This window comes from Corvus moneduloides, chromosome 4 (genome assembly GCF_009650955.1).
Source record: "Corvus moneduloides isolate bCorMon1 chromosome 4, bCorMon1.pri, whole genome shotgun sequence".
In the NCBI taxonomy this organism is placed as follows: Eukaryota; Metazoa; Chordata; class Aves; order Passeriformes; family Corvidae; genus Corvus; species Corvus moneduloides.
The window spans coordinates 17,703,038-17,727,299 of NC_045479.1; the positions used below are offsets into that span (position 1 = coordinate 17,703,038).

The 24,262-nt window shown below is 43.6% G+C and overlaps 1 protein-coding gene and 1 long non-coding RNA gene across 7 annotated transcripts in view; one reads left to right on the forward strand and one right to left on the reverse strand.

Annotated features, from left to right (window-relative positions):
• The window catches only part of RESF1 (retroelement silencing factor 1), a 28,765-nt gene extending 23,121 nt beyond the window's left edge, over nt 1-5,644 (reverse strand). For 3 of the 6 annotated variants that reach the window (XM_032105781.1, XM_032105777.1, XM_032105782.1), the window contains exon 1: nt 1,836-1,942. The gene's annotated coding sequence lies outside the window, so the exon portion shown is untranslated. Of the gene's footprint in view, nt 1-1,154; nt 1,384-1,405; nt 1,561-1,835; nt 1,943-5,405 lie in introns of those variants that run through there. The other 3 variants (XM_032105779.1, XM_032105778.1, XM_032105780.1) reach the window with 3 other exon arrangements.
• On the forward strand, nt 1,994-4,129 carry LOC116442616. The gene is made up of 2 exons (XR_004239599.1): nt 1,994-2,231; nt 3,762-4,129. It is a non-coding gene; the product is annotated as an uncharacterized LOC116442616 (long non-coding RNA).
• Nucleotides 5,645-24,262: the final 18,618 nt, after the last annotated feature.

Sequence of the window (24,262 nt, forward strand, 5' to 3'; positions counted from 1 at the left end):
CTACTTTTTTTTAAGACTAGTGGGAAGGGGGAAATGCAAAAAAGCTGTGTCTTAAATAGAAAACAGAACCAAAATGACAAAATAAAACTTCTTCTAAAAATCTAGCAGACCAATGAACTGGAGAAAGTTTTAGCTTCTATTTAGAAGGAAACCAAAACACCCCAGAATAGATATAAAGCATGCTGTAATGTTTTTTTTCTTCTGCCAAAACATCAGACAATATATTATTTCGTGGGGAAAAAATACTGTTTAAGCTTGAACTACAAAGGAGCTGGATTCTTGAACTCTGCCTCCCAACTCACTGCAGTAATCCACACAAACACTGAACTAATAGTTGCTGGTAAACATCTTGGGAACAACGTCAGTACATTTTCCAAGACTTTGCACCTTGAGACTCGGGGGAACCTTTATACTGGCACAGGCATCAAGAGTAATGGATTTAATTTCACAGACAGTAACATAAAAGCAATCATTATCACAAGTCTGTTTTCTCTGCCAGGAATATCTAAATGTTTTGGGACATCAGTTGGCTAGTTCAAGGGAACAGGGCGATAAGAGCCCAGTTAGGAGTTTTTGATGTTAGTAGCAAGTTTTACTCCCATCATTCTCAGATGCAAAAGGGAGAAAATATTTACCAGGAGTCATGATGAGCTGGGTTTGTTTTGTTCTATTTTTAAGTCCTCCCAGGAGGCTAGTTAAGAGCAGGGAAATGCCCAAACTTATCACAGAGCTCCTAGAATGAGTTGAGTCAACCTACTAACAACTTCTAGGAAAACAACCACCAGCATTCCTATGGGCTTCTGAAACATATCCAGTGCTCCAGGGGAAAATCTACTCATGTTCTACCTGATGCCTCTGTTTTTTTTATGCCACGGGCATACAAAGCACATCTCCCACAGCATAGGAGGAAAGTTGCTACGCATTGATGGGGTACTTGCATTTTTTTCCCACATCTCCATCTGCCTCTGCAGATGGAATAAGCAAGTTAATTCTATCAACTACAGTACTCAGACGACCCAAAGCAGAAACAGTGAGCCTATGCCTCTTAAAAACTTTTTTTTTCTTCTTGAGTAATATAAACAGTTTTATCAGTTCAACCACAATACACGACTGCAGATGTCCCTCTTACACAGAGCAGAGCACCGGCTCCTTACCGCACACCTTGTGATGCCATCTGAGAGTCTGAAGCAAAAAAATCACTAACGCTGGACTTTCATCGCAGAATTTAAACACAGGACGCTCGAAATACCTGGTCTTCAACCCTGACAGTGATTACTCTTTTTTGTCTGTTTTGTTTTGGGGGGGAGGGGGATTTCCTCGTTGTTTGGTTTTTGGTTTTTTTAAATATCTTTCGACCGCATCTCCCCGGATTGCCATACCCTATGGAGAAACACAGCAAACAAACCTCCGCGTCCTTAAGGTGATCGGGGCGGGGATGTTTCCGGAGCCTGCGCATCGCATTGTCCTTGTTCAGGCACTCGCAGGACTCTTATTAACTGATGTTAATTGATTCCGCGAGACGAGCAGCGGACTAGCTGCCGGGCCCCGCGCTCCGCCCGGGCCCCCCGCCCCACCGCGACCCCGCTCCGGCGCTGCGCGGCCCCCGCGGCCTCCCCGCTCCCCGGCCCAGCCACGGAAAGGGCTCCGCCCGCCGGCCCCGAGCCCTCCGCAGGGGCCGGCAGCTCCCGGGGAGCGGCCCCAGGCAGCCGCTGGGTGCCGGCCCCGCGGGCGGAGGGGAGGACAGGACGGCACAGCCCCCGCCGCCCGCCGCTCCCCACCCGGCTCCGTTCCTTCCTTCCTTCCTTCCTTCTCCCCGCCGCCGCGCACGTCCTCACCGAACCCGGCCGACCACTCGTCCGCAACCCCAGCCGGCGGCCCCGATCGGAGACGGAAAGAGACCCTGGCTCCGGGCAGCGGGGCGGGAGCTCCGGGGCGGGGGCAGAGGCGGGGCCGGCGCGTCCTGCCCGCCCAGCGCGGGGTATGCGGGGCCGCGGCCGCGGGGGAAGCCGAGCGCAGTGCCGCGGGCAGCGGCAACAGACTGAGCCTCCCGGTCCTCAGGGCCTCCGGGCTGAGCCCCTCCTCCCTGCCGCTTTCTCTGCCTCCCTTCCAGCCTTCTCAGCTCTCCAGAGAACCCCCACAGCTCCCTGCTTCAAGCGCATCACGTTTTTAAAGAAAAATACAGTGGTTTTTTCCACATTTCGCCACGAGCTGAGGACCACTTGAGACTTCAGGTAGAAGAAATCTTGTAAATATTCTGATAAAATAATCGATTTAATCATACAAATGAGTTAGTTATGATTGCAAGTAGAAAATTGTGACGTGTAAGGCATAGGAATGTCAGGAGTGCCGTGTTTACAATATGCAACCACAGAAACCTTGGCGAGAAGCTACTGGGTATCTTACATTTTGTTCAAGAAACTCTTGAGACCATCATACGCACCAGTTAAGGTGCTTGGAAACCCCCTACCCTTCCCATCCTGATTGGAATATCCAGGATCCCAATCAGTAGAGCTCAGTAGAGATGCCCAATGATTGAATTAGGGTAGGAATACTGATGAAGTTATTTGAGTAGCAAAACCAGCTATGGTAAAGGTTAAATTTAAGAGCAGGCATATTATGCATAGTGTTAAAAGCTGCAAATGTTTATTAAACTATAGAGGTAGATGAGTTCTCCTCTGCGACTGAAAGGAGGATGCGCTTGCAGAATTACGCCGTATATCCGGAATCATATGAGTTGCCAAAGATATGCCTTCGCGGTTTGTGAAATATGTATCGCCAAATATGTATCGCTTCTGCCCGCTTCCATTTACAAGTTATGTAAGTAGAGAGATAGTATACCAAATATGGAAGAAAAAGATAAGGGTCATGAACAGGACAAGAGAGGAAGACTTCTTACTTCAGCCTCGACGACCACCGGGAGGCAGAGAAAGACCCCCTAGCAACAAGATGCACATGCGCAGAGAGAACCACAAGCTACAAGCAGAAGAGCAATACAGGAACAAGAAAGCGGAAGTATGAGAGTATAAAAGGACAATGGTTTGGAGTATTAGGGTGGCAGTTGGTGGAGCGGAGACTCCCCTGTCACCCAGCGCTGCTTTTGCTCACATTCTACTTGCCTAATCATTAATAAATTTCATTTATTAAACTAAGAGTGTATTGCCCTTTTGTTAAGGACTTTTAACACATAGTATGTAAAAGAACTTACATAACAATGACTCACCAGAAAAAGTATATAGAATGGATGGATTTTATTTACTAAGCAGAACACGCTTGGAGGAGTAATCCCCCGTGTTCCTGGCACCAAAATAGAGAAGTGTTTGCCTATTCACATTGTGCAGAAAAACCACACTGAGAAAAGCCAGTATCCATAAAGGAGACAGAGGAATTCTGCAAATGTATTCGGATGAAGGGAGAGAGTTCACTAGGCCATGCCCCCACGGAGTGTCTCTCAAGGTTCTGGAGCACACAGCCTCCTTTTATCTAAACTCCTGACCCCATGATGCCCTCCTCTTCCTTTCCCTATTGGCTGAGGTACTAGGAAGGCATAGACTTCCTGAACCACCTACTACATTTTCCCTCTTGAACATGTATGGTCATTTTCCCCTAAAGTTCAGGCTCTCTGGGTTCTGCAATAGACTTTGTGCGGACCCATTACTCCTATTACCCTAAAGCTCAGAAAATCAAACTGTCTGGGTCAAACTGTCCGGGTTCTGTAACTTGCTCGGTGTTCACAGAGACATTAAGACCCATTTCTCCTAAAGGTCTCCACAGCCATTCTTCCCTATTCTGGTCCATGAAGACTACACAACACAAAAGACAGTGCAAGTGTCGAGATGAGGTCAAGAAGTGGGCATGAGCTGTTGACCAAAGGATTGAGACCACCAAAGACCCTCAACCTCCCACAACCCATTTCTAGAGAGGTCCTACAGAGAGATCTAGATTGACTGGAGAGCTTTAGCAATCATCAGCTGTATGAAAGATAACAAGAGCAAGTGCTGAATTCATCACCTGAGATAGGGTAATCTTGATTATATATGCAAACTGGGGACTGTAAGGAGTTAAAAAGTACATTTGCCTCTCTGAAACACAGTTAATGTTAAGGCTAGAGAAAGAACTTGCCATAAGATAAGCACAGAAAGGAGGAATTTGCAACAGGAAGGCACTAATTCCAGGCCTGGTGGAGGCTATATCTGGTTAGCACATCCTGCTTAATGCATCTGGACAAAAAATTTCTGCCATGGCAAGCTGTGTGAAAGGAAGCAACTACTCATATGCACATCACTGGTCAAACAAAGATCACCCCATATTATGGGACAGACAGTATCTGCAACCAACAAAACCTTGGAGGAAGCATGCTCAGAAAGAGGACCTCACTTACCCTCACTTAGCATCCAATGAAGGCACGCTCAACCTTGCTTCCCACGTAAATTAGGAACACATCTCCATAGATACTCAGAACCTGGACTGTATAAAGGTGGTACCACCAAAAGAATGACCTGGAACCCCCACCACTGAGAAGCCCAGAGTGAGGAAGGACCAATGGGACACTCCTGGATGTGTGGGTGGTGGATCTTCTGCTTGATTTCTTTCTTTCTCTCCCTCTCTCTTCTCTAGTTCTTTTTCTATCTCTCTAGCTCATGTTTGTTGTTAAATAAAATCCATACAGTTTACTCCAGCATATGGTCTCATTTGCACCTTAATTCAGGCAGAGGCATCTGTCACTAATAACAGGGACAAGAGGCTGAAGAACAGCCTCACAAAAAGAGATCTGGGGGCTCAGATCGAAGGGAAGTTGGGTATGACTCAACAGTGTTCCCGGGCAGCCAAAAGGGCCAACCATGTCGTGGGCTGGATATCAAGCTGAGCACTTTGAGCTGTTTGAGGGAGGCAATTGTCCAGCTCTACTCTGCACTGGTGTGACCTCACCTCTGTATATAGGGAGAGTTCTGTGTGTAGTTTTGGGCACTTCAGTATAAGAATGACATCAAATTATTAGAGAGTGACCAAGATGGTGAACAGCCTCAAGTGCCACCTTTACAAACAGTGGCAGAGGCCACTTGATTTCTTCAGCTTGGAGAAGACCGAAGGGTGACCCCATTGCAGCCTACAACTTCCTTGAAGGGGATGTCATGAATGAGTATTTTGGCCACTTAAGGAATCACCATCTAAGTTATTAGAAAAAGAGGTTTTAATATATGTTTGTGAAAGCGTGACTTAACAGAATTCAGTAGCAAAGTTTACCCTATTACCACATAAAATAAAGCATATAAAGAAAAACTGGATCAGAACATATTTTAAATAATTTTCACAGACCCTGGGTTATAAAAGGATGAGAGTGCTACATGGTAAGGGAGACACTCCCATTGGGTCACAACATTCAGAATGGATTCCCTTGCCAAACTTACCCTCAGGTGTCGCAGTGACCACTGTCTTCAGCCCGGCCAGCACCTCTGGTGTGCGGCAGGAGCGGGGAGCAGCCAAAGGCTCGAAGCTTTAAAGCTGCTCCTCTGGAGTCCAGCTGTGCCCAGGGGAGCTGAAGCTCCAAGCGCTGTGGCTGTCAGCAGCCCCAACGAGGGAGAGGATAGAAAGTTGCGGGGAGGCTTGCCTCTGGATACAGTTTCAAATTTATTGGCTGAAGGGAGTCTAAGGAGCACAAGCAAAGATCAGATCCTGTGCAACAACTTATAAAGGGAGTTGTTACAACGGGGATGGCCCGACAGGGGACCAATAGGGGTCTTTGGGGGAGGGATATGGACAGGGATAGACATTCACGTGGACCAATAGTCTCAAGGGATGGAGGGAAAGGGGTCACATGCCCCAATGGGGCATTGAGGTTTAGGGGATTTCCAAGAGGGGAGGTATCCGAGGGGGCAGGGTCTCGGGGGATTGACGGGGACCATAAAAGGGTAATTAGGGAGGGCTTTGGTGACAGGCACAGAACAGTCCAGAACTCTGGGAGGGGTTTGGGTGATTGACAAGGAAGGTGCCAGAACAAGGGGAGGGGATAACCACATCGGGAGCACTGGGGGAGCAGCTTGGATCTGGGGCAGACCAACTGGGAGTAGAAGTGGGGAAGGTAGGGATGAACCATTAGGGTACAAAGAACATACAAAATACAATAAAAACATCACATCACCACACTCAGGCTTGCTCAAGAGTTTTATGTGTAAAGTACTTAGAAGCACTTAATCATTAACTAATTTAACACTTACAAAATTATTCAATAGACTTTACTAAAAGCAAAGTAACTGAACTATAAATCTAAGTTGGCAATATTCATACTGTACTTGCTCTAGGGTATTTAAAGCCACTCAGATCCTCAAACATGCAGACATAAGGCAATATGTACAAAGGTACCTATTAAAAATTCCCCCCACACCAAGGTCAGTGAAGTACTCATGTGGAATACCTTTGCATCTCTCAGCAGGCTGAGCCTTGAGGAGTGGGGTATCAACCCAGGCCCCATTGTCAGCTTTCAGTGACAGTCCTCCAAGTATCAGAGTGTGAGAGTTGGCTGGCTCTTAGAGGTGTCCCACTGAGAGTGAGAGGCTGGGGCTCTGGTCCAGGAGAGCTCCAAGGGTCTCACTTAAAACTGCTGCTTATCGGATTGCAAAATGCTTGGCTTCAGTCTTCTGTTAGTCTCCAGGATGATTCAGGCAACTAATGTTCCAGGGCTGTCAGGGCATGGCTGACTATCTCTTGTCCTTTGTTAGGCAACAAAAGCTTCTGCTAAGGACAGTGCCTTCCCACTTTAGTCATGCATGAGTTTTTGATAAGACTGAGGGAAGCTTCATTGCCTAAGTCATTCCTCAAGGCTTAATCCTAATGAGAATTCCTGAGATTGTAGAGTAGTCTGAGGAGGGGAGGAATGCACCACCAAAGGAAGCAGGGGAGGAGGAGGTGCTGATCTCCTCTCTCTCTGGTGACCAGTGATAGGAAATTGAATGAGGCTGTGTGAGGGGAAGTTCAGACTGGACATTAGGAAAAAGTTCTTCACTGAGAGGATGGTCAGCCAATGGAACAAGCTTCCCAAGGAATTGCTTGTGGCTGCAATTCTGTCAGAATCCAAGGAGCATCTGAACAATGCTCTTTGTCATATGGTTTGGTTTTAGAAAGTCCTGTGAGAAGCAGGGAGTTGGATTTGAGTATCCTCATGAATCCCTTCCAACTTGAGATATACTGTGATTCTGTGATCTGAAAATCAGTTGCTACAGGGTTGAATATCCTCAGCATGCCAGACGGGTTTCAAGAGCCCGTGCAAATGAGGAATTAAAACTTGTTTCTGTATTAAAACAAACTCAATATCATGCTACATTTCTAATTACCCTTGCACACGTACCCAAACCCTCACAGGCACTTCACAACTTCCCATTACAGCAGAGATAGCAGGAGTTTGTTGCAGCAGATGCACTCGGGGTGCTTATTGTGTACTGGTTTACTTGTTGCCCAAGGCTTTATGGTTTCCTTGCCAGTCAGTGCTTAATCTTTTGGGGATCCTAGACCTTTGCATTCTCCAGGTTCCAAGCTATCAGAGCATGCCTCCCAGCCTAGTGCTGTTGGTGTGGCACCCCTGCCCCTTCCTCCACTGTCAGGCATGGTCTCTCCTTGGTCAAGTATGTATACTTGCACAATAAAGTTCTTCACTGAGAGGAGCTGCCTACAATGAGGTGTGACCAGCACTCTGTGAGTCAAGTTATCTGCCCCCCAGGCTGAATTTTCTCACCTTTTGTAAACATAACTGATGTCATCAGATAACTTCTACAATAGAAGTTGTTTAATGAAGAGCTTTGTTTTCCTCAACTGGTAAGATTTACCCAAATCACTCAAGCATTGTGTATGATTACATCCCCTAATAAATATGCAATAAATAAATAGGTAGGCAGAGACTATGTATTAGATGGGTTCATGTGAATTTTACTATGTAAAAGAGATAACTTTCTGCCCCTCTGTGTGCTTGATTTGTGGAAACCTACACGTTGTACTCTGCAGGAATCGGCTGTACTGAGCCCTGGTGTGTGCCATGGCTGAACTGTGGACGGGAGAGCCCTCTGAAAAAGTAAGGGAGTCCATGAAACATAACCACCATGAATTGGTTATTGGAAGGTGGTGTCAGGATGCTCTACTTGAAGGCTGATGCAGTTCTGCAATTATATGCGTTATTCTGCATTGGGCCAAATTGCCAAGGTAACAGTGTAAGAAACACCAGGCTGAGAAGGAACATCAGGAGTAGCAGAATTAAGGCCAATTAGAAAGAATTAATATGGGGAGTTCTGGGTTTTTTGGGAGGAAGCTGGACAGAAGCAAGCAGGTACGTGCAGGGACAGTGAAAAGGTGGGCTCAGGGAAAGAGAAAATGGGTAATTAGATATGAAGTAAAGACAAAGAAGGGTGAGATCTTTTGGCACTAGGACTGGGAGTGATTATGGATGGTGGCATTCAAAAATCCAGGTACTGTGGACTAAACACATCCTGGTTTCAATTTCCATTGTCTTGAGTTCACATGCAGTCCATGGCATGTCTTGTTCGTGTGTTTCAGCTCATCTAGGTACCCAGATTCCATTTATAATCACTCTACACTATGTTGATTTTTGACAAGATTGAGTCTGTATTAACTGGTCAGATTACTATCATTTGTAGTCCACAAAAAGTTAATTTTATTCCAATCAAAACCCAGCATCAGTAACAGTATTGTTCCCTGCATCTTGAAACACAAAAAACATTACTGATCCATTGCACTGACTTTCCCTAATTCTGAGAATAATGAAGGCACACATGAATTCTCAGAATAATGAAGCTCCCAGACATACTCCCACACTTGTTATTTCCGTGATTTTTTGCTAATAATAAGAGGAAAGTCTGTTTTCACTGAAAGAAACAGTGTTCCACTTGTTATGGAAGTGCTGTCAAACAGGATCCAGTTTTTATTACCTAGATCCATATTGTGGCCCTACTTGTGTCCATCCCCTGGCCCTTGCTGAGACATCCTGGGGCTGTGTCCAACCCACCTGCCAGCCCTGCCCCACTGCCCATGGCAAAAGCAGACAGTTGGGGAAGGCATCCAGTTGAGGTTCAGCTCAGGGTTGTCCCCATCCCCAGTTACACACTCCTTCCTTTCTGACAGCAGATTATCGCTCCCACACAGTTGCATGTCAAACAATTCAATGTTGCAGTAATTAGAGGCTGGGGTCACTGTGAACTGATGGTTGTCAGGATGTTCACTTTGTGAACTGAGTCTGGATCATGCACACCAAGCCCTGTCCTTGACTCCTTGCCAATATTCCAAGTCCTCCCCTCGCAGTGAATAACACGGCTATCAAAGGGATATAAACCAGCAGAATATTTTTAGTAGTCTACACATTTTAACTGTGGTGCAAGTACTCATTTTTCATTATGACATTTCATTGATTTTATATGACAGACGACGCATCCTATTTATAGTCACAGCAGGACCTTCACCTTTATCCTGAAAATTGTGTTCTGTCAACAACTTCAAACACAAAGCTGCATATACACATATTCCAGAGGGCACCTTCACTTCCATCATTTCTACTCTTGCATTTTCCTATGTTATTTTGTATCTCTGACTATTCCTGATGCAATTCATTTATCCAGGTTAAAATATCTCGCTCTGAAGGAGTTTCTAGTGAAGTTAAGGGCATAATGAACAGCATCTTCATTGTAGAAAAGGGTTTCAAGAAATTAAATCCCCAATGCCAATCAACCTGGGTTTCTTGAAACCGTCAAGTCGGGGATAAGTGGTAATTTCAGTTCTTCCCACTCCTGCCTACTGTCTTCTCTAACAACGCTGTTGCTGTTTTCATGCACCACTTATGCAGTCAGGATGGCTGAAGGTCACTCAACACTTGCAACTCTTGCTTCATCCTCAGACCTTGGAGGCTGGTCATGGTCACTAAACCCCTGAAGCAAAGGCCTCCAGCTGAGTCAGCAACTTGTAGAGTCACACATGTGGGGCATATTTCCAGTTTCCAGTTTCCTGTTTTCTTAATCTTCATGTTTCTGTTGGGCACTGAGGTTTGCTGTTACTGACCGTATCACGTGCCTCAGGCTGGCAGTCTCTCTAACAGGCACAGCCACTATTTTTTCATTCCGTTTCCTAATCCTGTTTCTCTGGTGAGCTTTCACATCTGATCCACAAATGGTTCCCAGACTGATTCATCCATTTATCAATCTCTTTACAGGGATCTTGCTTGAAATAATCTTCCCATCTCCCATCTCTCCACCACATTTTGGCTCAAGCAAATATCCAGAACCATAATCCCTGCGCTCAATAATCTGAGTCTCAAAGCACTCATCCCTTTATCACTTCATGACCTCTAAAATCACTGTCAGGCCTGCATACTGGGATTATCTGCCCAGAATTTCATCCCCATGGATGTTCACAGCTGCACACCCAATGCACTTAACACTGAACTTCCAATGGTCAGCCACATTTTGGTTGTGCTGAAATTACATGTTCTTGCCTCAAAGCCTTCTACCCACATGGTATTCTTTTACAGCGGTTGGGCATTCTTGTTTTGGTCCTTCATTACTAAGGGCACGGAATCATAGCCTGAACAGAATAAAATATAAACTCATACCAGTAATATGCCATAATGAGACAGATATTAAGGAGAAGCAGTTGAAAAAAGCAGTGTTGTATGCATGTATTGTATTACCATTAATATATAAAGGGAACTTTGAAGGTCGAATGTGCTAAGACTATTAGAACTCTAGACCCAGATAAAACTATCCAGATACCTTCTATTGAAGTACCTCAAGTTACATCAGAGAAAACATGAGCCGTGCTACCAGGGCATTGTATCTTGATAGATGTAAAACCCATGGAGTCATGAATGGAAATGCTGTCAGGACACTGTATTTTGATGGTGTAGCCTTGAAGCCCGAGTAAATTGGTGTTGCCTTTGCTGGTGCAGAGGCAGGAGGCTGCACTTTAGTCCTGAACTGCTTCAAGGCTGAGATTTGCCAACAGTTGCTTTGTCTGAGCTCATTTTGGCCTGCAAGGGGCTTTGCATTTGTTTGTTTAGACGTAACAGCAGTTGCCTAACAATCAGATGACATATAATATTATCTAAATTATTTTGACATTAGGTAACTTTGTGCAATTGTATGCTGTACTGTTATTGAAGTTTTTTGTGCAACTATGGTTAGTGCAAATAGGTCATTATTCTGTGTCTGTGACCTAGAATTGCCTAGAAGAGTAGGAGTGCAGGATGATAGCAGAGGCCTTGAAAGTCCAGGCACGTGATGATACCAGAGACCACAGGGTCATAAACATATTACCAGTACTCAATTACTGGTCACTAAAGGAATGTAGCCTCGGGAGCTGGATAAAACCTGTTTAAGGGAAGAAAAAAAAGAGTGAGAACAAAGAGCAAGTATCTAACATAATGTAAACTAAACCACAGACAGTGAATTTTGTTATAACAAGGAATTGTGAGGCAATAAAAAAGAGGAAGATGTGGTGCACGTTACAAAATATATAAAAATAAATCCAAGCACAGACCCTAGAGAGAGGATGTTTCCACCATCAGCATCAAATTTCTTCCAACGAAGAACAAGGGACACAAACAAATCTCCTATTTCACGGTCAACCTTTGGGGCCAGAGGGGTCATGAGAGGGTAATTCTAACACCAGAGAAGAGGGACAGGTACTAGGAAGTTTCCCTACAGCTGTTTTAACTGTGAATTAATGTGGCTTTTACTGTAAAATTTATATTCTTTAGACTATTAATGTTGCTGCCATTGTCACCAGACGGATAGCAATGCTTTGCTGTTAAGACTTCAGTTACTTTAGTCACAAATTCTGCTGGTACAAGTTATTTCTTTAGCCCACACAAATGGTACACGTTGCAGCCCAGTGTCGAAGAAAACCAAAACCCTGTAATTCACACATTGCACAAGGGACCAGTAACATGACCACCAGGACCTGCTGAGGATGTGTATGACTGGTATCAGAACTGGAAGCATCTTTAGGTGTACGCTTAAGACTGCAACAAAGCGCACACACCACGAGCAGGGTAACAGTTATAACTCCATATAATATAATGTAATATAATATAATATAATATAATATAGTATAATATAATATAATATAATACTATTATATAATAATATATATATTAAATACAGATGGCACAGGCATCATTGTTTCAGAATCAGGTGTGCAGAATCAACCACTACCATTTTATAATCATGCTGTCTATTTCAGTTTTACCTTAGCAAAGGCAAATACGCCTCTGAGGTTTGTGTTGTCTCTCATTACTTCCACTTGAAGTAACTGTTGTAATATGGGTGCAACCATTTAGGCCAAGAGATGAATTTTCAGGAGTATTTGCTTGTTCGGGCAATACAAATCTCAGAAACTTTTTCCTCCCAGTCAATCTGATAATCTATGCCCCAAAGGGGATTTCAGGATCTCTGACCATATATACCCAGAATATTTGTTTTCTCTAAACGTTTCCAAACATGGACCGTATCACCTGATTTGTGGCTGATTGGTTTTTTGGGGATTGTAGCTGGGACCAGCTTGCCTTTCTGATGGTTGTTTGGTGACAGGACTATTGCCTTTGGCAATGCAGTTGACATGGTGTTGAAGGATGTGTTGAATGTGGCATTTTTAGTCTTGCAGCTTGAAAAGTTGCCAGTTTCAATTGTCTTACAGCCTCTTCCTGCCTTGGACCTGTAACAAAATGAGTGGTTTCAGTTGCTTAAAGAATCACTGTCGAAGGTATCAGTGAAAACAGACTTTAATATGAATTTGCAAAAGCACAACAAAGTTTGACAGCAAGGTCCGCCCTACTACTTATTATATAGATAATACATATAAAGGAAAAGCAAAATATAACCAATTTAGAGTGATTTATATGGAGGACAGGGAGGTAAAAGGGGCAAAGCAGAAAAGGGTAAGGGCAATCCTCTCTAAAATCCTTCTCAGAGAGGAGTCTGGATGCAATTGGATACAAACTCAGGCTCAGACTTGGTCAATGGTTTACATCTAAAGGATTTAGCAGCCCTTAAATGTTAAATTAACCAATAATCAACTACAATCATGACAATAATGACAGTTATGCATCCAAGATAATAACATGTATACTATATTTGCTGTAGGGTGTTCAAGTCAATACACACGCACACACACACACACAAGATATGTATATGTACAAAGGTACACCTATTAAAAATTTCCCTCAGGAATGATTGAGATACCCCCATCTAATGCCTTTTGGCATTTCTCAGTGGCAGGGGCTGAGCGTCAAGTAGCTGGGATATTAGCCCAGGTCCCATTACCAGCCAAAGGTCCTCCAAGTTTCACAAACTTGGGAGTTCACACACTCTGAGAGGTCCCACTCAGAGGGAGATGCTGGTGCAGCCCACTGCAGTTCAGAAGATCTTAAAGGAATGCTGTTTATAGGGTCATGAGATTGTTGGCTTCAGTCACCAGTAAACTTCCTGGCTGCAATCCAGGCCTGGAAATTACTGAAATTTTCAAAATTCCAATAAGGGTGGTACGGTGCCACTCAGGCTACAATTCAGATAAGGGATGTTTCTGGGCTGTCAGGGGATGACAGATTATTCCTACTCTCCTCTCCCACCTTGGCCAGGCAGCAGGAGTTCCTGGTAGGGTCAGTGCTGCTCCCACCTCAGCTTTGCAAGAGTTCCCAGTATGGTCAAGGGGCACTTCACTGCTCAGCTCTTACATGAAGGCCAAGGCCACAATTATGGAGATCATAGAGCAGGTGCAAGCAGGCCAGAGGAGAGGGGGTGAGGATGCACCCCCACAGGACCCCATTCCCACTCATTAAATGCACCTGTTAGGATTGAGCAACGATCACATGGTATTGATGAGCCTAAAGTGTAATTTAATGATTGTGTAATTAATCAGTGTGTTTAATCATAAGTACATGTGCAGTATATTTTTCTGTCCATGGGAAACACCATGTGTCTTTGATCACCAATTGCATTTATTCTTCCTAGGAACTATATGTATATTAATGTAATAAGGATATTAGGATGTATTGCCAAGGCAGTGTCCAAAGCTAAGTGCACATCCCAAATCTGATTGCTATTGGGATTGATGAGTCTGTATTGTGAGCAAAGCACTCACTATAGGAGCACAGGTGACCACAGAGCTGGCCACCCTGACCATGGATAGGGTCTGTGCAGCATGCCATGCCATCATCAGTTCAATGACTAGGCCCCCATTCTTCAGTTATATTCAGGTGGGTGTTCCACCACACAACTTCTATTTTCTCTTCTTTATTTCTAAACCTATTTGTTTTCAGCTCGTCTGCCCAGAGCTTTTATTTTCCTTTTTCAATAAGCCACCCTTCAGTCTGGGTTGCTGCTAATGTAGCAAAATGAGAAACAGAGGGTGCTTTTTGTTTTAAACAATACTGATTTAACTCACATTCATGGTCTTACAGTATCAAACACACAACCACTAAGCCTACCCATCATATTCAATTCGTCTTGGCCAGATCACTAAGGGAGTCTGTGGTCTGGTCAAGATACTCGGATATGACAAGAAAGGCAAGGAATATCAGCTGAAGAGTGGTCATCATGTCTCTTTTGACTGGGGAAAAACGAGTGGGTTTTGAATGTGTCTTTCACTCTTCAAGGTACTTCTGGAGTTGGCAGTGATTGTAATCTTATTTTTTCATCCTGTGCAACCTTCCTGAACTAACTTTGCTGATATAGTCCTCCATGTGTCTCCCTCTGGAGATTTTATGGAGCAGATACTGTTCTTTATCTTCCTGCCATTCTCCACATCTTCATTTCTGTCGATCATTTTCCCAGTATGCTCACTGCTGTTCTGGGGTCTTGGTAACAATCTGGTCTCTATGCCACCAACACTCACAGTTCTTTTAACCTTGTTTTAACTGTTTCTGCTGGTGCTTTCAGACACATTTTGTATTTGTCCACCTTAGTGTTCCTACCACAAATCTCTGCATCAATATACCCAGCCACTATATAGAAATCGGCTTTTTTTTGCTCAGTCTAAATTATCAGTCATTCTGTGTGGTTCCTACCTTTTTTTTCTTTTCCAGTGAGTGGGTCTAACCACTTCCTTTCACAATGAAGTGATGGAAAGATCTCTTCTTGCCTTCTCACTTTGGATTTTCTGTCAACTTATATGGCAGTTAATGAAACAAAACTCACTTCAAGGCCCTACAGATAAGGAAGGTGATTTCTACTTTGTAAATCAGCTGACTCTATTTACTCATATTTTCACCAGCAGAAGTATCAGTATGTGTGTGTCCAGGTATGTTGAGCTTTTGATGGGATACCCTTCCTTCTTGGACCAGGGTAAGAGAGCAGAGGAGGCTGCTGTTCTGCTAAGTTCTTTATTTCATAGTCTCACAGCTGTCTTGAAGGCAGAGTTCGAAGGGGGTTACACGATAAAGCCAAGCAGCAGGCAAACAGCAGGCAGAAAACAGCTTCTTCTTCTAATTCTAGTTTCTTCTTTATTTTTTTTCTTACAGAAGTGTGGATTATATTTGTTAACTGACCAACAAGATTAACACATGATCCTAGTTTTCTTTTCTGAACCTATCCTTGTCTAACAGTCATAAGCCTTACGCAAGTGTTACATAGGTATCACACAGATTTGCATATACAGTTTCTATCAGCCCTTATTGTTTATGTGAACACTTTATCTAAAAAATGTGAACAGTGTAATTCTATCTATATTTTGTCTAAAGTAAAGAAGTCTGTGAAAAGGTAACACTGCTGCAGCTTTTTTATGTTTAAGGCACTTAGCATATTTCTACTAAAAGTTAAAAATCTATATTTCTGTTTCACTTTGGTGTAGCTTCATGTATCTCAGCTTGTCTAAAGGTTTTAATTCAACCCTTGTGCTTTGGCTTCCCTCTGGGCCTGAGTCCAGAGAAGCTTTCACTCCAACACAGGTAATCTGGCCAGGACAGTTTGTGCACAACATGTTGGACAGGGCACGCCAGTACTGAATCCTGTCTACATTTGCTACTTCCTTTTCATTGTTGTTGGATAGCCTTTGAGTCAACAGTTCCTCTAATCTTGGTATCTAGTTTCACTGCACATGAGTCTCAGACAACACTGCTGGGTCACTGTTTTGCTTTTGTTTTCCTTTTCTAGTTCCATTCTGGCTCCAGCCCAGCTCCTTTATCCGCCTGTCATCTTATCTCATGGTTTCATTTTCTTGTTCTCTGGTTATTGATTGAAACCATTCATAGGTTGCACTGTGATCCAGGTGAACTTCTGACCCTAGATAACAATATAGGTCATTATTTTAGTTCTTGTTCTACTGTTTCTTCTCATGTTTCCACTTGCCCAAGCACATTTCCACTCTCACTTCCAGAACAACCTGAGTATTCATGGTGCAAATGTCTGCGTTAGTTCCAAGTAAAAGTTTGGGGTTCATTGACAGATTAGGATTCCAGGTTGCTTTCTACTTGAATGCCATCAATCACTAGCATAATGTATAAAAGTTAAATTGCTAGTCCTATTTGTCTATTCTGTTGTCAAACAAGTTCTAGCTGGACTCACCACAGGAAAGCTCTTTGCTTCTGAGGTGTTTTTTCTGTTATGCTTTCCAGTTCTTTTGGATCTTTTTAAGAATTTTAAGAATGCTTTCAGTATAGGTTAATACACTGTTTTAAAAGTTGCTAAGGCATATTTAGTATCTGTGGACCCAGCAACCCAGGATTGTGTAGTGTCTTAAGAACAGAAGCTTATCAAATGCCCTAAAAGTAACCCTACAGTTTTCTTGGCTCACCCCTCTGGAGAACATGTGTGTCATGCACAACACTGCAGAGGACTTGAGACCTTACAGAGCATTTTGTGACAAAACAAGAGCAAAACCAGCTGGTGACTGACAGCTACAACAATCCCAGTGCAGCCCCAAATATGGGTTCTACCCAGCGTGCAAGAAGCCAGTTCACACAGAGTTGAGATATTTATTTTATTTCTGCACAGAGGTGGGTGCAAGGTGGTAAATCCAAAGCTAGCACCCACTCAGTATGCCAGCTACCTGCTTTTATGCACTTCAGACTGTGGAAGAGAAACATTTCCCCTACACACAACAGTCTAAACCCACATCCGTTGTGAATATATCTTCCCACCTTCATGTAAAGGCACAGCACCCATTTATTTTAGCATGCATGCTCTATGGGGAAGCGGCTTATCTGAATAAGGGGATACTATAGCCTATGGGTGTGTATTTTACTATGCAAATAACTAAAGGTTAGCACAAAAGTTCAAACAAAATTCTTCTTTGGCCTTATCAACAGTTTGTTCCAGTGTTATCTCCTTGTTTGGCAGATTTATGGTGTCATCTTGTTCTCACTTCTCTGCAGTGGGGCCTTGATTCTTGGTTTCTGATGGTTATCTTGCAGAGATAGGGTTTATTACAACACCACTCACCATTTGTTCAGCTCCTCTGTTGGGTCGCCATAATTTTCACAAGAAAGAGTCCCAGTGACAATATAGTCTGATGGAAATATTTCATCTCAAAGCAAGACTGGTAATGTTTTGCCTGTACAGGGCAAGGTTCAGAGGTAATTTAGAGATCTGTCCCTTTGCTGAGAAAAAACCCTCTTTAAACACACTTGCTTTCTACCTAGATGCTAAACAGAATGCTGCCTTTCAAGGGCCAGCTTGCAGCCCAGTTTATTTGCAAATTGGTCTCTTGAGAGAAGGGTCTGAGGTTGTCTGGAGTACCCCAGCCCTCAGGGGGTACCTTTGCCATTTAGTCATTGATTCAGACAGGCTAAGCTTGGCTGAAGCTTTTGTAGAGGATCAGCCTCTGGGATCTGTGGTAATTTAAATGTTGCCGTTGCTGTTTCCTTTCAGGTTTTTCTAAAGGTTTGAGTTGGTTTCTCTGCATCCCCATCAACTTGAGGATTTTCTAGTACAATGCAAGTGTGTTTTATAACCCCTTTTTTACAAATCAGTTGAACTAATTCTTCTCTGAAGTATGACTGGATTTTATGAAAGGGCCTCCTCTGAAAACCATGTATTCTGTCAGGTATGGAAGGACATAAACCTCCATGCTATATTTTTTTTAGGAGAGTGTCAGTCTAGATGGTTAATGATATCAACAAAGACATAAAGCATAAGACAAAAAAGTAAACAGTTATTTCTCCTTGCTGTAGTTTGCAGGAACTTTGCATGAGTGATGCAAAAGTCATGGTGATGACCCTGGGTCTTGTGGTACTGAATTTTTATTCTCCTTTGGCTCATTAATTAAGCCTTAATTAGGCTGATTAATTAAGTCTTGGGGCATTGGAGATTTTTGTGGGGGTTTTTTCCGTTAGCATAGGTATTTAGTACTGGTTTGTTTTGGGGGTTGTTTTCCTGAGTGTAGGTATTTAGTGCTTGTTTGGAGGATTTTCAAGACTGTTGGATTAACTCCTCTCTGCTATGACCAGTACAAACATCTTTCAGCACTTCTGTGGGGTTTTAGAACCATGTGCACATACATTATGTCATATAGTACATTTATGATGACTTCTTTTATATCATTTGACTAATCTTACGGTGTTTGTCACAGACAAATTGAGCCACAAAGCACCTGTTTTAACCACATCACTTGAACAGATTTAGGCACAAAATTCTGAGTAGATGAGCAAGTGGAGGTATATGTGGAGGGTGTGGAAAGGTATTTTATGTCTCTTGCCTTGCAAGAAGTTTGCGTGAGAGAACCCATGTGGTGATGACTACAATCTTTCTCTGTCCCTCTCTCTTTCTCTTTCTCCCCCCCTTCTCTTCCTATTTCTCTCTCTCTCTCTACCTCACATTCATTGTTAAGTACTATTTATACCATTGACTTTGGCATATGGTCTTGTTTGCACCTTAATTCAGGCAGAGGCATCTTTTAATAATTGAACAGTAACATTATTCCAGAAGTGGGATCCTAACATTATTCTGGTGCATCCTGACACTCCTGTTCCTGAATCAAAAGCAGATCCACCACTTACAAGAAAACACCCTCATCTCACAAATCTATTAATTTCTAAGAAGCAGCGTAAATTTTGAGCTCACTCTCTCTTGAACATCATCATTGTTCTAATTTTCTAGGCACCTTAGAAAAAAGTTTTTCTTGTGGGGCACATTACTTTTGCAGTTAGTGCCCTTGGTGAGGATTTCAACTGTGTCCCAGCTGTCTCAGGTCCATGCTGTCATGGATGGAGTGATGCACTTCACTTGTAAGGGAGAAGCAACAATATAATTTATCGATATAAAGCAGTGAGTTAAAAAAGCAAATGTGACAGTGGTTTAACGAGATTCAGTAAAGTAAAGTACATTTGGTTACTTATTGCATGGAGAACAGGGTCAAACAGAGAGATCCTCCCACTGTGTCACAAATTGGTGAAAGGACCCCCTTGCTTTCTGAACTCCTTCTCAGGGAGGAGTCTGGGTGCAGCTGGATCCGGACTTAGTACCAGACTTGGTCAAGGTTTGTGTCTGAAGGATTTTATGTGCACAATCAATCCTTTACATCATTTAGCTAAGATTTCAAAGTTTAGCATGCTATCAATCACTCACCAAGAACCTGATGTGGCAAGGAACCTCTCAGCCCTGGAGAATAACCTTGAGAGGCATCCTTGTTCCATGGGTATAGTGTGCAGCGTGCTGACCCGCAGGAATGCTCAGTGGACCCTGGGCTGTACAGAACTTATGCAGCAGGATGTTTGACTTCTAGTCACATTTGCAGATCAGCAAGACATCTGGGCCATTGTTTCAGAGAGAACTTGGTCACCATGTTGCCATCCATCCCCCAAAGTCCAGAGTAAGCTGGATGCATCTTGGTGATGGCTATGCCTTGGGGGGTGTGGGGGGGTGTGAAACCACACCTCCACTATACTGATTGTTGCCATTCACATTGTAGTTTCCACTTTAAAATCCACTGTAGGAAATTTGTTTAATACAGGGGAGTAATTACACTGAAAAAAAGAACATACTACACACAGGGTAGGTGGCTATTTTCATCAGCTCTCACTGAAATCAGAAGTGCAAGGGTGAGGTTGGCACCACGAAGATAAGAGGCAAGGTGAGGTCTGGGAAAGTGAGACCTAATCCTGACCCATCTGCTTGTGAAACCACAGCAAGGTAAAGCTGCATGATAGGGCTGAGCCACTCTCATGACTCATCATCACCTTTTATTTTAGGTTCATTTTTCTAGAAGAACATAGATTGCATCTTTGGGCCAGACTCTTCAGTTGCAGGCAACATGAACTCACGGCTGCCAGCTGTTTTGCTTATTAGTTATATGAGTGAAAGACTGTGAGAATACTTCCATTTTTCTATAGCTCTTACTGGCTGTGTGCATCTCTCTGCCCCTTCACAGTAGTGCAGGCATCTCACCAGGGTCAGCCACGAGGTCAGGAGAATAAAAAGTAAGTGAATCTAAACACATCAGGTGAATACTGTACTTGGGCTACACAGACCAGGTGATAAGTGTTTATCACTAAATAAAGAACTAAGACATTATGAAAATTCTGGAGAGGCACCTGATTGGACGGGAAATGAACACTCCCCAAAAACCTTGGATGAAAACTGCTGTGTAACACAAAGCTCCAGCTTGCCTCCTGGGTAGTCCACTGACTCACAGGACGTCAGCAAGGGTTAAGCAGGAAGGGTGTCCCAGCGTGCCTGAGGGTGAGTGGGCAGGAGCCTTTGGCAATAAAGAAAAGGAAATGAGCTGGATGAGCAATCAGGTTCAAGAGCTACTGAATCAATTGGACCCTCTTCCCTGGAAGCTCTGGAATCCCAGAGCCTTTGATGGGCATGGACTGGGGATGCATCATGGTGCAGTTCCCCTTCCAGGCATGGTGCCACAAGTGCCTGGAGCTAGAAAGAGCTTTTAGCTTGCTGAAAGAGCTGTTAGCTGCTAATGCCTCTGCCCTGAGTGGCCTTTCAAGGGAGTGATTCTCCCAATGACTTTGTTCCCAGGAGAAGCAGCCGGCTACTACTCCTGACTCAGCCCAGGACTTGCATTCTCTGCTGGTGCTGCCCCAAACACTGCTTCCAAATGAAGAGCCCCTTTCTGTTAAAGAGGGTAAGCCTAAAAAATCTTCTTAAGAATCAATGTAAATAGCAGAAGGCAGCAGAGCAGGCCTGTCCAAGTCCCACACAATGGACTTTGACTCTGCTTGTTATAAAATGAGGAGCTAAAAGTGAGGTTAACCACGTTAGCGATCTGGGTGCATGGGCTTGCTCATCAAGCCCTTATCGGGGGGGAGCCAGGGGCCTCAGTTGTGTGGCTGAAGACAAACAGGTCCATATCAAACGGGAGCAGGAGCGTCAGTTACATGACTGAAGACTCAAGGTGGCTGCTAGGAGGTAATTCCACAAAGCTAGCACCCCATCTGAAGAATATATGCATAATCATACACTTTGGATCTGCCTCTCTGTCCCTATCTAACAGCTATTCTGTGTTTGTTAACTAGTCCTGCAGGCAACATAACTACTGCTCATCTTTTGAGTCAGGGGGTTTCTTGAGTGAGTGGGCTGTGAGTTGGTGGTCACAATCTCCCACTGCTGGAATTACTTTTCCATTAAGGACACTGGTTTTGAGCCAAAGCAGTTAATTATGTAGTTCACATTCTTGATTTAAGATGGGCCTTGAAGCCAAGATCTATAGGCTGGCCTTCAAAGTCATTGTTCCTTGGTATGCTTTTGAATCCTTTACTGATTCTTTAGGTCATCTTGACCTTCTGGCATAACCCAGCAATTTTCCACGTACACTGAGCAGCAACTCTTAATCCATACAACCGGTGACGATTTTTAACAAGACCAGTAGCAAAATGTGTACACTCGTACATTCATGTTCCTGTATTTGATTCTGTCAAGTAAGACTCTGATTTTGACCATCATGGTTTGTGTGTCTCACTGGGAACTTGGACATTAAACCTGCATGCTTGCTACCCGGGACCTTGGAGATCCCAAGCACGTAGGTATCATTTGAATGAATTTTCTCAAACCACTTTTTTTTTTTTCACTCTCTGAATGTTCTCATGGCTCTCAGTCCGAGATCATCTGCTGGGGAAAGACAGGGCTTCAGAGGATTTGGTGGGACCACTCTGTGTCAGAGGTGCATCTTTTAGTGAGCTTATGTCTCCTGTAGTGCTAAAGACAGCTGTGGTCTTGGCTGTGATCTCTCATGAGTGAATAGCTGTTCTTTTGCTAGAATACAACCAGCTCATTAAAGGACAACTAAGCTAATGCTGTCTCAAAGCACACTGTAAACCCTCCTGCCTTGAAAAATGAAAAGCAACGTGGGGAGGCAAGGTCACACAGAGGAGCTGTGATTTACTTGCATTTCATGGGAACAAACTGATAAAATCCCACTGTTTTCCTAGATACATATTATCACTAAATATATTTAGGGAGGCACTTCTATCAAAATAATACAGATCAGTAGCAGGACATTTTTCTCCTGCGAACAGCATTTAGTCCTATCAGGTGTAAAGGAGAAGCAGCCCAAGAATTTAAACATAGATTAAGTAGCCAATTATTCCACAGTAAACTGTGTTTTCTCCTCTATCCATGTACCTATAGCTTTTGCTTTTTAACCCTGTTAAATCAAATGTCATACATTGCCAGAATGCCTGGCATATATGCTAAAATCACAGAATCACAGAGTGGGTTGGAAGGGACCTTTAAAGATTGACTAGCCCAACCAAAATGTATATAGAGCCAGTATTCTCACAGTCCTTTTCTCTCTCTCTCTTCACTAATAAGAAAAATTACTGGCAGTGTACAGTCATGTTCTCTACGCCAAATGAAGAGCCTTTCCCAAAAATGCATTACATGTTCTCACAGTGACATAAGCACTGAATAAAAAGCAGACTAATAAGACTTCCTTTCTCAAGGCTGAACTTTCAAAACGTGGAAAAGCTGTGATACGTTTCATAGATTTATACAGGTTCATGCCTTAAGAGAAGTGGTACCAGCATGTTCAGCTATTTACATATAATTTAAAGGGGGGGGAAAGTGCCATTAATTTCTATCAGGTATTTGTCTATCTGACTTTTCAACTCTGCTGTCTTGCCTGGTTGATTCACCAGGGTTACCTGGGTCTGGGTTACTTGTTTCAGGTACATCATGCTTTTGCCTTGTCTTGAACTGTTTGGATATATTCTGCTGAATATATTCTGCTGTCTCCTCTTACAGAGAGAAATATGTTTGGCTCCTGCTTGCTATTCTCCATGGGAAATGTAAGGATATCTTCACTGAAAGCCAGTAAAATAGTTTCTGTCTCTAGAGAAAATAAATCATTGTAGGGTGTTTTCCTGCTGCCACCATAATCAGCTGTGGGCATCAATCCTCAACAGCTTTTTGATAATTCCCAAAGATCTTCCCTTCCACTGGAATTACACAAATGACAGGACCTCCATCCCACACACACTTTGATCACTTTCTGAAAGGGACAATAATCCTCAGGAAGACACATGCCAGGCTCATCCAGCCTATTATCAACTGTGGCCCCAAGAGGAAATCTGGGTTCTCTCTGCTCTCTGGTAAGAATACAGTTCAGAAAGGGCTTACTGGAAATTCCCTAAAAGTGCAGCTTCTTATTGCATCTTAGAGTGGGAATATAGAAAAGGTTATACCAAGGGCTGCATTAGCACAGTCTGCTGCAAAAGCTTCACCCTGTGTGCACAAGAAAGCAGCAGATCCTGACAGCTGTTTTGAGGTCAGGTGGGACACATGCTCCTACACTGAGCAGTGAGGCTGTGCCAGATACAGCTGTAGTAGCAGAGCCTCACAGACAGCAGCATCTCAAGGTACCCTCCTCCAAGGACAGATGCATTCACCATACAGGAATGGAGCAGATGGACACAGCACCAGCATATTTGTGTCCCTCAGATCCCTACAGAGTCAAGGGACTTTTCTATAAAAGGGCTGAGTCTCTTTTTGCTGCCTAAAGCCTGAGGGGCCTTCCCCCATGGAGGACAGGTAAACAAGCACTGTCTCTGGAAAGCTGTGATTGCCCACCCAAATACCACTTCATAAACTTCAGTAATCACCTCTGCCTGGGCTTGTGCCTGGGCTTTTCCCATCACGTGGTCAGCCTGTTTCTGTAGGATATGAGCCTACATCATGTCATGAGTTGTTCCCATTCAATTATTTTCAGGTTATGGACTGAAAAAAATTATGGGGGCTTACTCACCTCTGAAGCTGTCATTGATCAGTCTTCCCACTGAACTTCTTGCTTTCAGGCCACCTGTACCTTTCCCTCTGCTTTAAGGACAAACACT